This window comes from Orbicella faveolata, unplaced genomic scaffold (genome assembly GCF_042242905.1).
Source record: "Orbicella faveolata isolate gen_17 unplaced genomic scaffold, um_ofav_v1 contig_1, whole genome shotgun sequence".
NCBI classification, from domain to species: Eukaryota; Metazoa; Cnidaria; class Anthozoa; order Scleractinia; family Merulinidae; genus Orbicella; species Orbicella faveolata.
This window is the reverse complement of record NW_028301536.1, coordinates 28294906-28304502: the sequence shown is the minus strand read 5'-3', so window position 1 is coordinate 28304502 and position 9597 is coordinate 28294906. Positions and strand designations below refer to the sequence as shown.

The 9597-nt window shown below is 40.2% G+C and overlaps 1 pseudogene across 3 annotated transcripts; it reads right to left on the bottom strand.

Moving 5' to 3' along the window:
* Nucleotides 1–693: 693 nt before the first annotated feature.
* Nucleotides 694–9597, bottom strand: LOC110040977 (peroxiredoxin-like 2A; annotated as a pseudogene). 3 transcript variants are annotated; one of them, XR_016201146.1, is made up of 5 exons: nucleotides 9406–9597; nucleotides 5160–5404; nucleotides 4640–4774; nucleotides 2347–2389; nucleotides 694–1346 (listed from the first exon to the last, which is right to left on the bottom strand). The product of XR_016201146.1 is annotated as a peroxiredoxin-like 2A, transcript variant X2 (transcript). The 3 variants fall into 3 exon arrangements; XR_016201144.1 differs by having other exon boundaries at nucleotides 9470–9596; XR_016201147.1 differs by lacking the exon at nucleotides 9406–9597 and adding an exon at nucleotides 9210–9294.

The following is a 9597-nucleotide window of genomic DNA, read 5'->3' as shown; positions in this document are numbered from 1 at the left end:
CTACTCACCGTCAATGTTATACCGTACATTCTCAAACTCAAGTTAATACAAAGAAAATCACAACCGTGAGAGAGGTTTAGATACCCGGTCTTCATTTGCATAGATTTTGACGATTTTACTTTACTTACTTCGATTTTACTCCTTAGTTTTTGTTTCGATTGAGAAGATATATCAAACACTCGAGATGGTGTTTCATCGGCTATCCAAACACCTCGAATTTCGTCAAAAATAGTCTGCTGCACGTCGTATTTTCAACTCTCTTCTTGGTGTTTGGAATGTGGTCCAACTTGATATATTACGTCCAAATAATGTAGAAACGTATTATTATTATTATTATTATTATTATTATTATTATTATTATTATTATTATTATTATTATTATTATTATTATTATTATTATTATTATTATCGTCCTCACGTAATGTTTGCTTAGAGTCCTTAGGGCCGAGACCAAACCATGGTCCTGGGGCACTAGGGGATAGCCAGTTTTTATTTTTTTTATTTTTATTATTATTATTATTATTATTATTATTATTATTATTATTATTATTATTATTATTATTATTATTATTATTATTATTATTATTATTATTATTATTACTGTTACTGTTACTGTTACTCGGCTGTTATTGTTACTGTTATTGTTATTATTATTATCATTATTGTTATTATACCCAACCAGTCAATACAAACTTTAAAATTGTAACAATTTATTGTCTCTCACAATATTGTACTTTTCTCTGTTTAATGTATTCATTGTTTAAACCATTAGACCGTGCGACTGCTTTATCCCTTGCAGAAAAACATCAAGCTCAGATTGTACTAAAGGTACTTAAATCTAAGCTGTCATAAGCAAGATAATAAACTACACAGAAACATGCTGATCTGTCATGGTTTAATTAATCACACAATAACAAGATCGAGCATTGAATAAGGCATTTTACTCAAGCCTCTGCATAGGGGATTTATGTCCAAAACCACAACAAGTTATCTGATCGCCACCAGATTCTCCTGCTGAATTCAAGAAGAGTACATTTAAGAGTACATTTACATTACAAATTCCTCGAACTTTTTGCACATTTCTGATTGATAAAAAATTATCTTGATGACTTTTTTTTTCCTTTGTCTCTAATAACTTGACTTCATTCTCAAAATAGCATCTTGAACATCTTTAAGGTCAACCTTATCACCAAACTCTTTTTCTTTATGATCAAGTAGAATTCCTTGCTCTCCAGGTCCTACTACAAACACTCCACCCAGTATCCGTCCTTCTCCAACAAAGTTGCCTTCAACACCCTTGCTCTTTGATCGGAAAATCGACTTCCACACACTATAGCGTAAAAAACCTAACAAAGAAATAATAACATATAATATCATATACGTTCATATTAAGGGAACAATAACTGATCTTTTCGAGCCATTGGTAAAGAAAATTTATTTTCATCCAACCTCGTCATCTTTAGTTAGTTTAGAGTTACTTTATGTGTTTTACGTATAACTTTTTCATGATCAGTAACACCAATGATGACGTCATCAGGTCACGCCCATGGTCTTGTGACTAATTCTGATAAAATGTAAAGGCTCCCAAGCATATTACTTTAACGGGATTTTTTTCATTGGTTGCACTGCGACTACTCTAACCAAGGCCACCTGACAAAATCTTCCACAAAATTAATGAATCAAAATTGTGGAGGTTAACAATAGTTTTCCAACAAATTATCTAAAATGACCACAAATCTGTTGCCTTTGCGGTGTGCAACTTGATTACATGGATAGTTTGTTGGAAAACTACTGTTAAACTCCAAGATTTTTATTTGTTAAATTTGAGGAAAATCTCATTGGGTGGCCTTGGTTGGAGTAGTCACACTGAGTTGTTTCTATTTTTAATCTTTATTACGCAATGCGGAGATTTTGTTTCATGTCAAATTTTGAGAGAATTTTAAAATATTGAAAATTCCTAATTTTCAGGAAGTGAAATTTCACCTCCTCAGCAAAGCATGCAGGAATCGGCCCTTAAAATTCAATAATTAATACACCTGTGGTAAGGTGGCCTAAAGGACTACATTGGAGTCAAAACTGAATGCTCCAGGTTTGAGCACTGGCTAGTTCCAGTGCATTCCTGTATGTTCTTCTGCAAAATTAGCTGCTGGAAAACATGTTATTTAATTTATAATTCTTCACAAAAGTTTTCTGTTGTTAACTACAGTTAAAAAGGATTCACAGATTGTCAGCAAGATTCAGTACAAATAAATGGAGGGTTGTATGATATTTCCAATCAGATTTCAATGGAAAATATTCTGTGTCAACTTGGCAAAGTAATCAGTAAATATCTCAATCCAAACTCACCACTTAAAAACATCCACCTTTGTTCAGGACCATAGAACTTTTTCTAAAGTAAAGGGAATGATTTCAGTATACATTTTTACAATAAATTTAGGCTACTCTGGAGAAAACGAAACCCCTGTATTATAAACATCTAAAGAATGTGTGTGGAAAGAATGTGAGTCCTGGAGTTGCCAGTTGGCTGTGTGTCGCCAGCTGCATAGCATGTGCAGGCTCTTACACGGTGAAAAGGCACGAAAAAAGGTATAGATGCAATTTTTTAACGTAAAATGGGTTAAACAAATTGAGCGCCGAAGGATGGGCAAAGTGAGTCACATGGAAGAAAGTTGTGCCTTCAGTCAGACATCAGTCTATGATCATTGGGATATAACTGATCTGGTTACAATTGAAAGAGGGAAATTTTGCCACTTCAGCACTTTGCTCAATCATATAACTCAAAATAATGGCCAGCTACTGGAAACAGCACATGATCTCCCCACGATTTACTGGCAAAAATCAATCATTCATTTTACAATAATTTGAACTGTAATATACATGTACACCACAATTGCCACAACAAATGACAACAGTTAGCTTGATCTACTTTATATCAAATCTAAACCCTATTACTGTTACTATCCTGAGACCATGCACCATGGAATCAATACCATTTCATTTGGCCCTTTTCATTGTTCCCCTATACAAAGGATGCTTAAGACAGGTGTCAGAATGCTCCCACTAGTTATTCAGAGTTACAGCTGTGCCAAACATGCTGAAACAAAGAGTAAGGAGTACCTGCCTGGTGAACTGAAGTGAAGCCTTGGAGCCGACAGGCTCGTAGCTGCCGGAGCTTATCCCGGTTTCTGTAGCATGAAGCGGCTAGGAGTATTTCTACTCCCCCTGGACGGGATGCTAGTCCATCGCAGGTTGCTCCCCCGCAATTTGTTAGGTTTCCCCAACAATTCACTGGTACCCATTTATACTCCTGGGTGGAGAGAGGCACTGTGAGAGTTAAGTGTCTTGCCCAAGAACACAACACAGTGTCCCTGGCCAAGGCTTGAACCCAGACCGCTCAATCCAGGGACTAGCGCACTAACCATGAGGCCACCACGCCTCCCACCTCATTAGCCTAATTAGTTAATTAAAATTTAAGTAACTGAGAACCCTGCCTTAAGGGAGCTACAATATGTCACGGTTTGTGCATCTTGAAAAGTTAAGCCTAAATTTTTCAATTTTGTCATTCATAATCTGTGTTAATCTTCTCCACCCTTAACTAAACTTGTTCCTTATGGTTTACTATTATCTCTTTGGTGTGTTTTTTTATCTTTTAGTTAGTAAACTACTACTTTCAGGTTTCCTTTAGCCTGCAAGCAGGCTCACCTTTAAGTCACATGCATGAGCGGCGAAGAGCAATACGATCCAGGGGGAAGGAGTCTGGTGAAGAGGTGTCAAGAAAGTGAGCCTGCACTGATCTCTGTATTTTTTCATTGCTGCTTCGTCTGAGCGAAGTGAAATACCATTGGTTGAAAAGTGGGAAAGGCGAGAAAACTGTCAATCTATATTGATGAGGAGTGATTGAATCCCCATGGAGTCAGTAATTTACCACACTATAAAAAAACAAGGCGTCCACATTTGGAGTCAGAGGAAGCGTTGAGTGTGATGTTTTAACAAAGTTCCTGTCTATTTCTGGTTAAATTTCAAACTAAAGAGGGAGCAGGAAATAGCAGTTGAAAGTATGATAATGACTCAAGATGTACTTGTCGTGTTGCTGACTACATATGGGAAGAGTTATATATTACAAACCTATGTGATTGCAAGCGGGCAACAAAACAACACAAAGGTGTTTGCCCATTTACCAGCATTGTCAAAAACCAGATTGCCGAAGCAAGATCACTTGGAATCAAGTGTGTGTCCTTAGTAGACCTAAACTTTGACAGTTTTTCTTCAGCAAAACTTTATCAACAACGGATATTGTGCCTACATGTTGTTATGAAAATGTTCCTGAGAAATCTGAGCTGTCAAAGTTCATACTTCCAGTGAAAATTAATTGACTTATTCTTTTCTGTGGTTTCCAGGGTGGAAATAAAAAAATTGCAGAGATCAGAGCAGGCTCATCTTCTCATCTTGTGGCTTTGCTGCTTGATTTTGCACTCGAGGCTACGCCGCACGCACTTGTGCTTCAATGTGACCCTGCTCGCAAGCTAGGTTTCCTTTAATTTGAAAGGAAATTTTTGTCTGTGGCCAAAATAACTCAAAATACTGCAAATAACAGAACCCCATTAAGGAATAACAAACAAAAACAACCAGATGGTCTAACCTTTTCATCAAAATAAATTGAAGCATTGAGGTAAGGTTGGAACTCCTTCACTCCTTTTTGTTCATGAACCACGCCTACAAGGTTTACACCCATCTGGTCTAGTTCAGGTTTCAGAGAGGCAAGCTCCAGGGCTTCCTAAAATGATAAATAAAGTGAAAGCACACACTCAGCTACTATATGTCAGAAGAAAAAGAAATTGTACGTACTGCAGCTGGCATAGCAGATATCTGAATGTCATGTTGCTGAATGGTTAGTGGCTGCTATTTTCTGTGTGAGAATATGGAACACTTGATTTCTATTCTCATCAGAGACAATACTCCTCATCACCCAGAACCATCAGTACTCCTTCATCAGTATAAATATTTAACATGATTAAAAACTCCACTTTTCCATTCAGTGCTGTTAAAGATTTCATAACCTGAACCACTACATTATTTAAAATGATACAAAGAAAACAAATCAACTGAATAAACATTATTTTGTAAAGTGGTGTAAGTAATAATTTTGCAAACTTTTGTACCTCTCTGCACATCTGTCATCCTGGCCTTCTGACCACCATTATGACTGCTCCAGCTTTGCTCCACAGCTCAGATGCCATCACTTCTTTACCAGTACCATCTAATGCCTTCAGTTTAATGGAACTCAAGTACGCTAAATCAGGTCTTGGACTGTTCTTGTACCAATCCCAGTTAGCAATAATAACACCTGTCAGAGCCGCTACCCCTCCTGCACCAAGAAACCATGCCATCTTACATCAAATGCAACCTGCAGTACATAATCAAAAATAATGATTTACCTGTCGTACATTATAAATGAGTTTTAGACAACACCCAGTTTGAGTTTGATCAACAGGCAGGGGCGCACCGACCAAGACGTCACAGCCAGGATTTGCAAAGCTTGAGCAGCCTTTGCCATGCTGAAGAACATTTGGGCCTCAAAGAAGATCAACATTGCCACAAACTTCATATCTTCAATTCAGACGTCAATGGGGTCCTGTTCTATAGCTCAGAGACCTGAAGAATGACCACGCTGATGTTGAAGAAGATACAGACATTTATCAACACCTGTCTGAGATGTATCTTCAGGATCAAGTGGCAGGACAAGATCTTCAATGAGAAGCTACATGGCGAAGAGCAGGACAGGAACCAGTCACCCAGCAGACCCTACAAAACAAGTAGGGATGGATTGGACACACACTCAGGAGGCCAACATCTAACATCACTCGCCAGGCACTGACTTGGAACTCGCCGGGGAAGAGGAAGAGGGGCTGCCCAGAAATAGCTGGAGGCATGAGATGGAGTCAGAACTAAAGAGAAGTGTCACCACCTGGGCTGATGCAGGAAGGACAGCCCAGAGTCAAGTGAGATGGAGGAGATGATGGCCTACATGTATGCTCCACCTGGAGTGAGTGGCCTAAGTAAGTAGGTACGCCATAAAGTATTAATTATATTACACACTTGGCAGGTTGGGCTCACCATCAGCACCAAAAAGACCAAAGTGATGTTTCAGCCAGCTCCAGGAAAGCAGTATCACAAGCCGCAGATATCAGTGAATGGACAGACCCTTCAAGCGACAGAGACCTTAACCTACCTGAGCATCACCCTCTCCTGCAACGCCAACATTGATGCCGAGATCAACAACAGAATCTCCAAAGCAAGTAGCACCTTTGGGAGACTGAGGGAGAAAGTCTGGGAGAGGAGAGAAATTAGCCTTGAAACCAAGTTGAAAGTCTACTGGGCAGTTGTCCACACCACCCTCCCCTACGGCTCTGAAACCTGGACCGCATATATTAGACGACATGAAAAAAAATTAAAGCACTTCCATCTAAGATCCCTCCAAACCCTTCTCCACATCTGCTGGCAGGACAAAGCACCTGACATGGAGGTCCTGAAGTAGACAAACTTCCCCTGCATCATTACCATCATGCGCAAGGCCCAGCTGAGATGGGCAGGCCACGTCTCTCGCATGCCAGACAATCACATTCCAAAGCAGCTTCTCTACGCTGAACTCTGTCAGGGCAAGCGCACAGTTGGAGGGCAAACAAAACTTTTCAAGGACAGCCTGAGGGTCTCCCTGAAAGACTTTTACATCAGCACTGACTCCTGGGAGTCACTCACTTCAGACAGACCCTGGCACCATCACATCATCAAAGGAGCCCATGCAGCAGAGGAGCACAGGTCCCTTCAAGCTGAGCAGAAATGGGCAACACGCAAGGTTAGAGCCACCAGCGCCAACAGTACAGCACCTACATGTACCCACTTCTGCCCTGCCTGCGGGAGAGGCTTCCTTGCCCAGTTTGGCCTCATCATCCACCTATGAACACACCGTACCAGCTCAACAGCCAACTAGATGTCATGGTCATCTTCGACTATGAAGGACGAACAACACAACAATTATATTACACACTTAGCAGGTTGTATTGGAATCTCCAGGACATGCAGTCAATTTTAAGACAGAATATTTACAAAAGACGGGGAGAATTAACAACAGCTGAGGTCCATAGCAAATTTAAAAGTATTCTATTCATAATTATTCCACCAACATTTATAAGAGACCATTTATAATTATTCCACCTACGTTTATAACAGAGAGAGACACAAATATGATAAATATTCAATGCAACTAGTGAGAGAACAAGGGAATAGGCTAAATATTGAGCTCTAATCAACCTAGAGACAGAAAACCAAATTGACATACATGTAAGCAACAGTTTTTCAGTGAGACATGACAAGCTCTGGACATAAAAATAACATAAAAGCCACAAGAAGCTGCAGTGGTACAGTCTGACTGTCTAAATTAGATTGATCAAGACTAAATGTGCTTCCAGAAACAACGCACCTTGCAATGTTAAACAAACACAAGTATGTACTGTATCACTCAAGCAAGACATCTCTTAACACATATCTTGCAATAAAAATAAGCATAATCTTTCTATCAGCATAAATAGTAAGAGGTATTTAACTCAACAAGGCCAAAAAACATTGAATTTAAGTCATGAAGAAACTTTGACCTTTACCAAGTTCAACACAATGTTGTGAAGAGCAGTACTTCAGAGGACACAAATTTAGTAGAGAAATACAAATATACATGTAATGCCAGTAGGCCATAACCTGTACAAAAGTCACATGCCAGTGTTTAAGCACTTATACCCCTACCAACTCTCCTAGAGTACCCAGGAGTACCCAGGAGTACCCACCAAGGCTCACACACGTGCACAAGCCCACACCAATCAGTCACAGGTGACTTGATGGCAGTTATTCAGAGCGTTCTGCTATGTCAAGCCAGGCGAGGCCAGGCCATGCTATGAGCAGCCTGCTGGGAAATTCACCATTCACCATTAATGAGCCTTTTGACCCTTACATTCACCTCAACCATCCCAGGATTTACAACTGGATTCCACAACCAATCCAACCTGTTTACGGGTGCAAATTGAACGCTCAAAAACAGAGTCGAACCCTTTCTCGCCAAGGCTGATTCATCTACTGGGTCACTGTTCATGTCAATCTACCCCATTCCAGCAGCTATAGAATATCTGCACCTTCAATTGGCCTGGTACCTGGTCTTCTCTTTCTCTATGATCAACCACTGATGCTTGCTCAGCTGTGTAATTTTCTTCAATCTACTTTGCCTGTTGCAGGGGGGCACCAGATCCTTTTCAGGCCACAGTTCCTGCATTGGGGCAGACACCACAGCAACTCAGCAGGGTCTCCATACTCATTCAAACAAGACCATAGTTTGACCATAGTTTCCAGTGATGCCTATCAGTTGTACGGTATATCAGGACTCCTGTGTAATCTATCCTTGCCATAATTTTCAAGCTACTTTAGCTGGTATGTACAGGCCACTGATTTTACTTATAGTGTTGATGCTGTGGGACTTGGTGGTTCTTCCCTCAGGCTCAGGCTCTCCCAGCTACAATCTCCTTAGACCCAGGGTTGCTCTTTTGTCAACCCCAGAGGTTCTATCAGCCAGCCATTGGGGCTCACGGCTGGGCTGTGGGGATTGCCAGCCATGGGCAAGTTTTACTGTCCACGGGTTGGCTTATCTCAGTGCAGACCCCCAGACATTCCATGAACCCATTTTCTAAAGAACTCGATGCAGCTTTTAAATGCAGTTAAATGCAATTTAACTAAGTTAACACTGAAGAGAAGCTGGCATTCGTCAGGTGGTCAGCAGCTTCATTATAGTAGAATGGCATAGGTTACTTTGACTTTGTTTTTCTGCACCTCCCTCTCCATCCCCCTTTCTATTGTTATTTCAGTGTGACTATGTGTTGGAGCTCATAGTTGGACTGTGGTGATTGCCAGCCATGGGAGCATTTTACTGTCTAGCTAGGGGCCAGCTGATCTCAGTGGAAGCCCTGGACATCCTGGGTACCCGGCCATTTTTCATACAACTTGATGCAGTTGTTAATTTTTTTAAGGTCAGTATCATTGCACTTGACATACAATTGCATCATGCATGCATTGCAAAAGTGTCTCGTCCTTCGTTATCCTATATAATTAAGCTTAAATAAACAAACAACCAATGCAAGCCCCCTTGAAGTTGCCAAAACCTTCTTTGCACTTACCTTAATTTTTTTCAAGAAAATTTTAAACACCACCGTAACGTTGAAATTTTGGTCTTGTAGACTGTCCTCCCAATGCGTGCAATGGTTGGGGATATAGAATAATATATGAAAGCGTAAACGCAATATAAGCTTAGCTAAGTCTTCAGTACAAGTGCTCAAGTTGTTATCAGCTGTTCAGTTGCAGCTTGCAAGTTACCTGAAAAGATCCAGGACGAAAGTGTATTGGAAATGTATAGATGTATGACGAAATAGTCTTTTACCTTTGAAGGAACGTTGTACTATCACCAAATGTACATGTCAACCAGCAAAACCACCGCCAATTAACTATCCAAAACCTTCCCCTCCACCTTCCATTCGACACACTTCCATCGGAAGGGCTACATTCCAC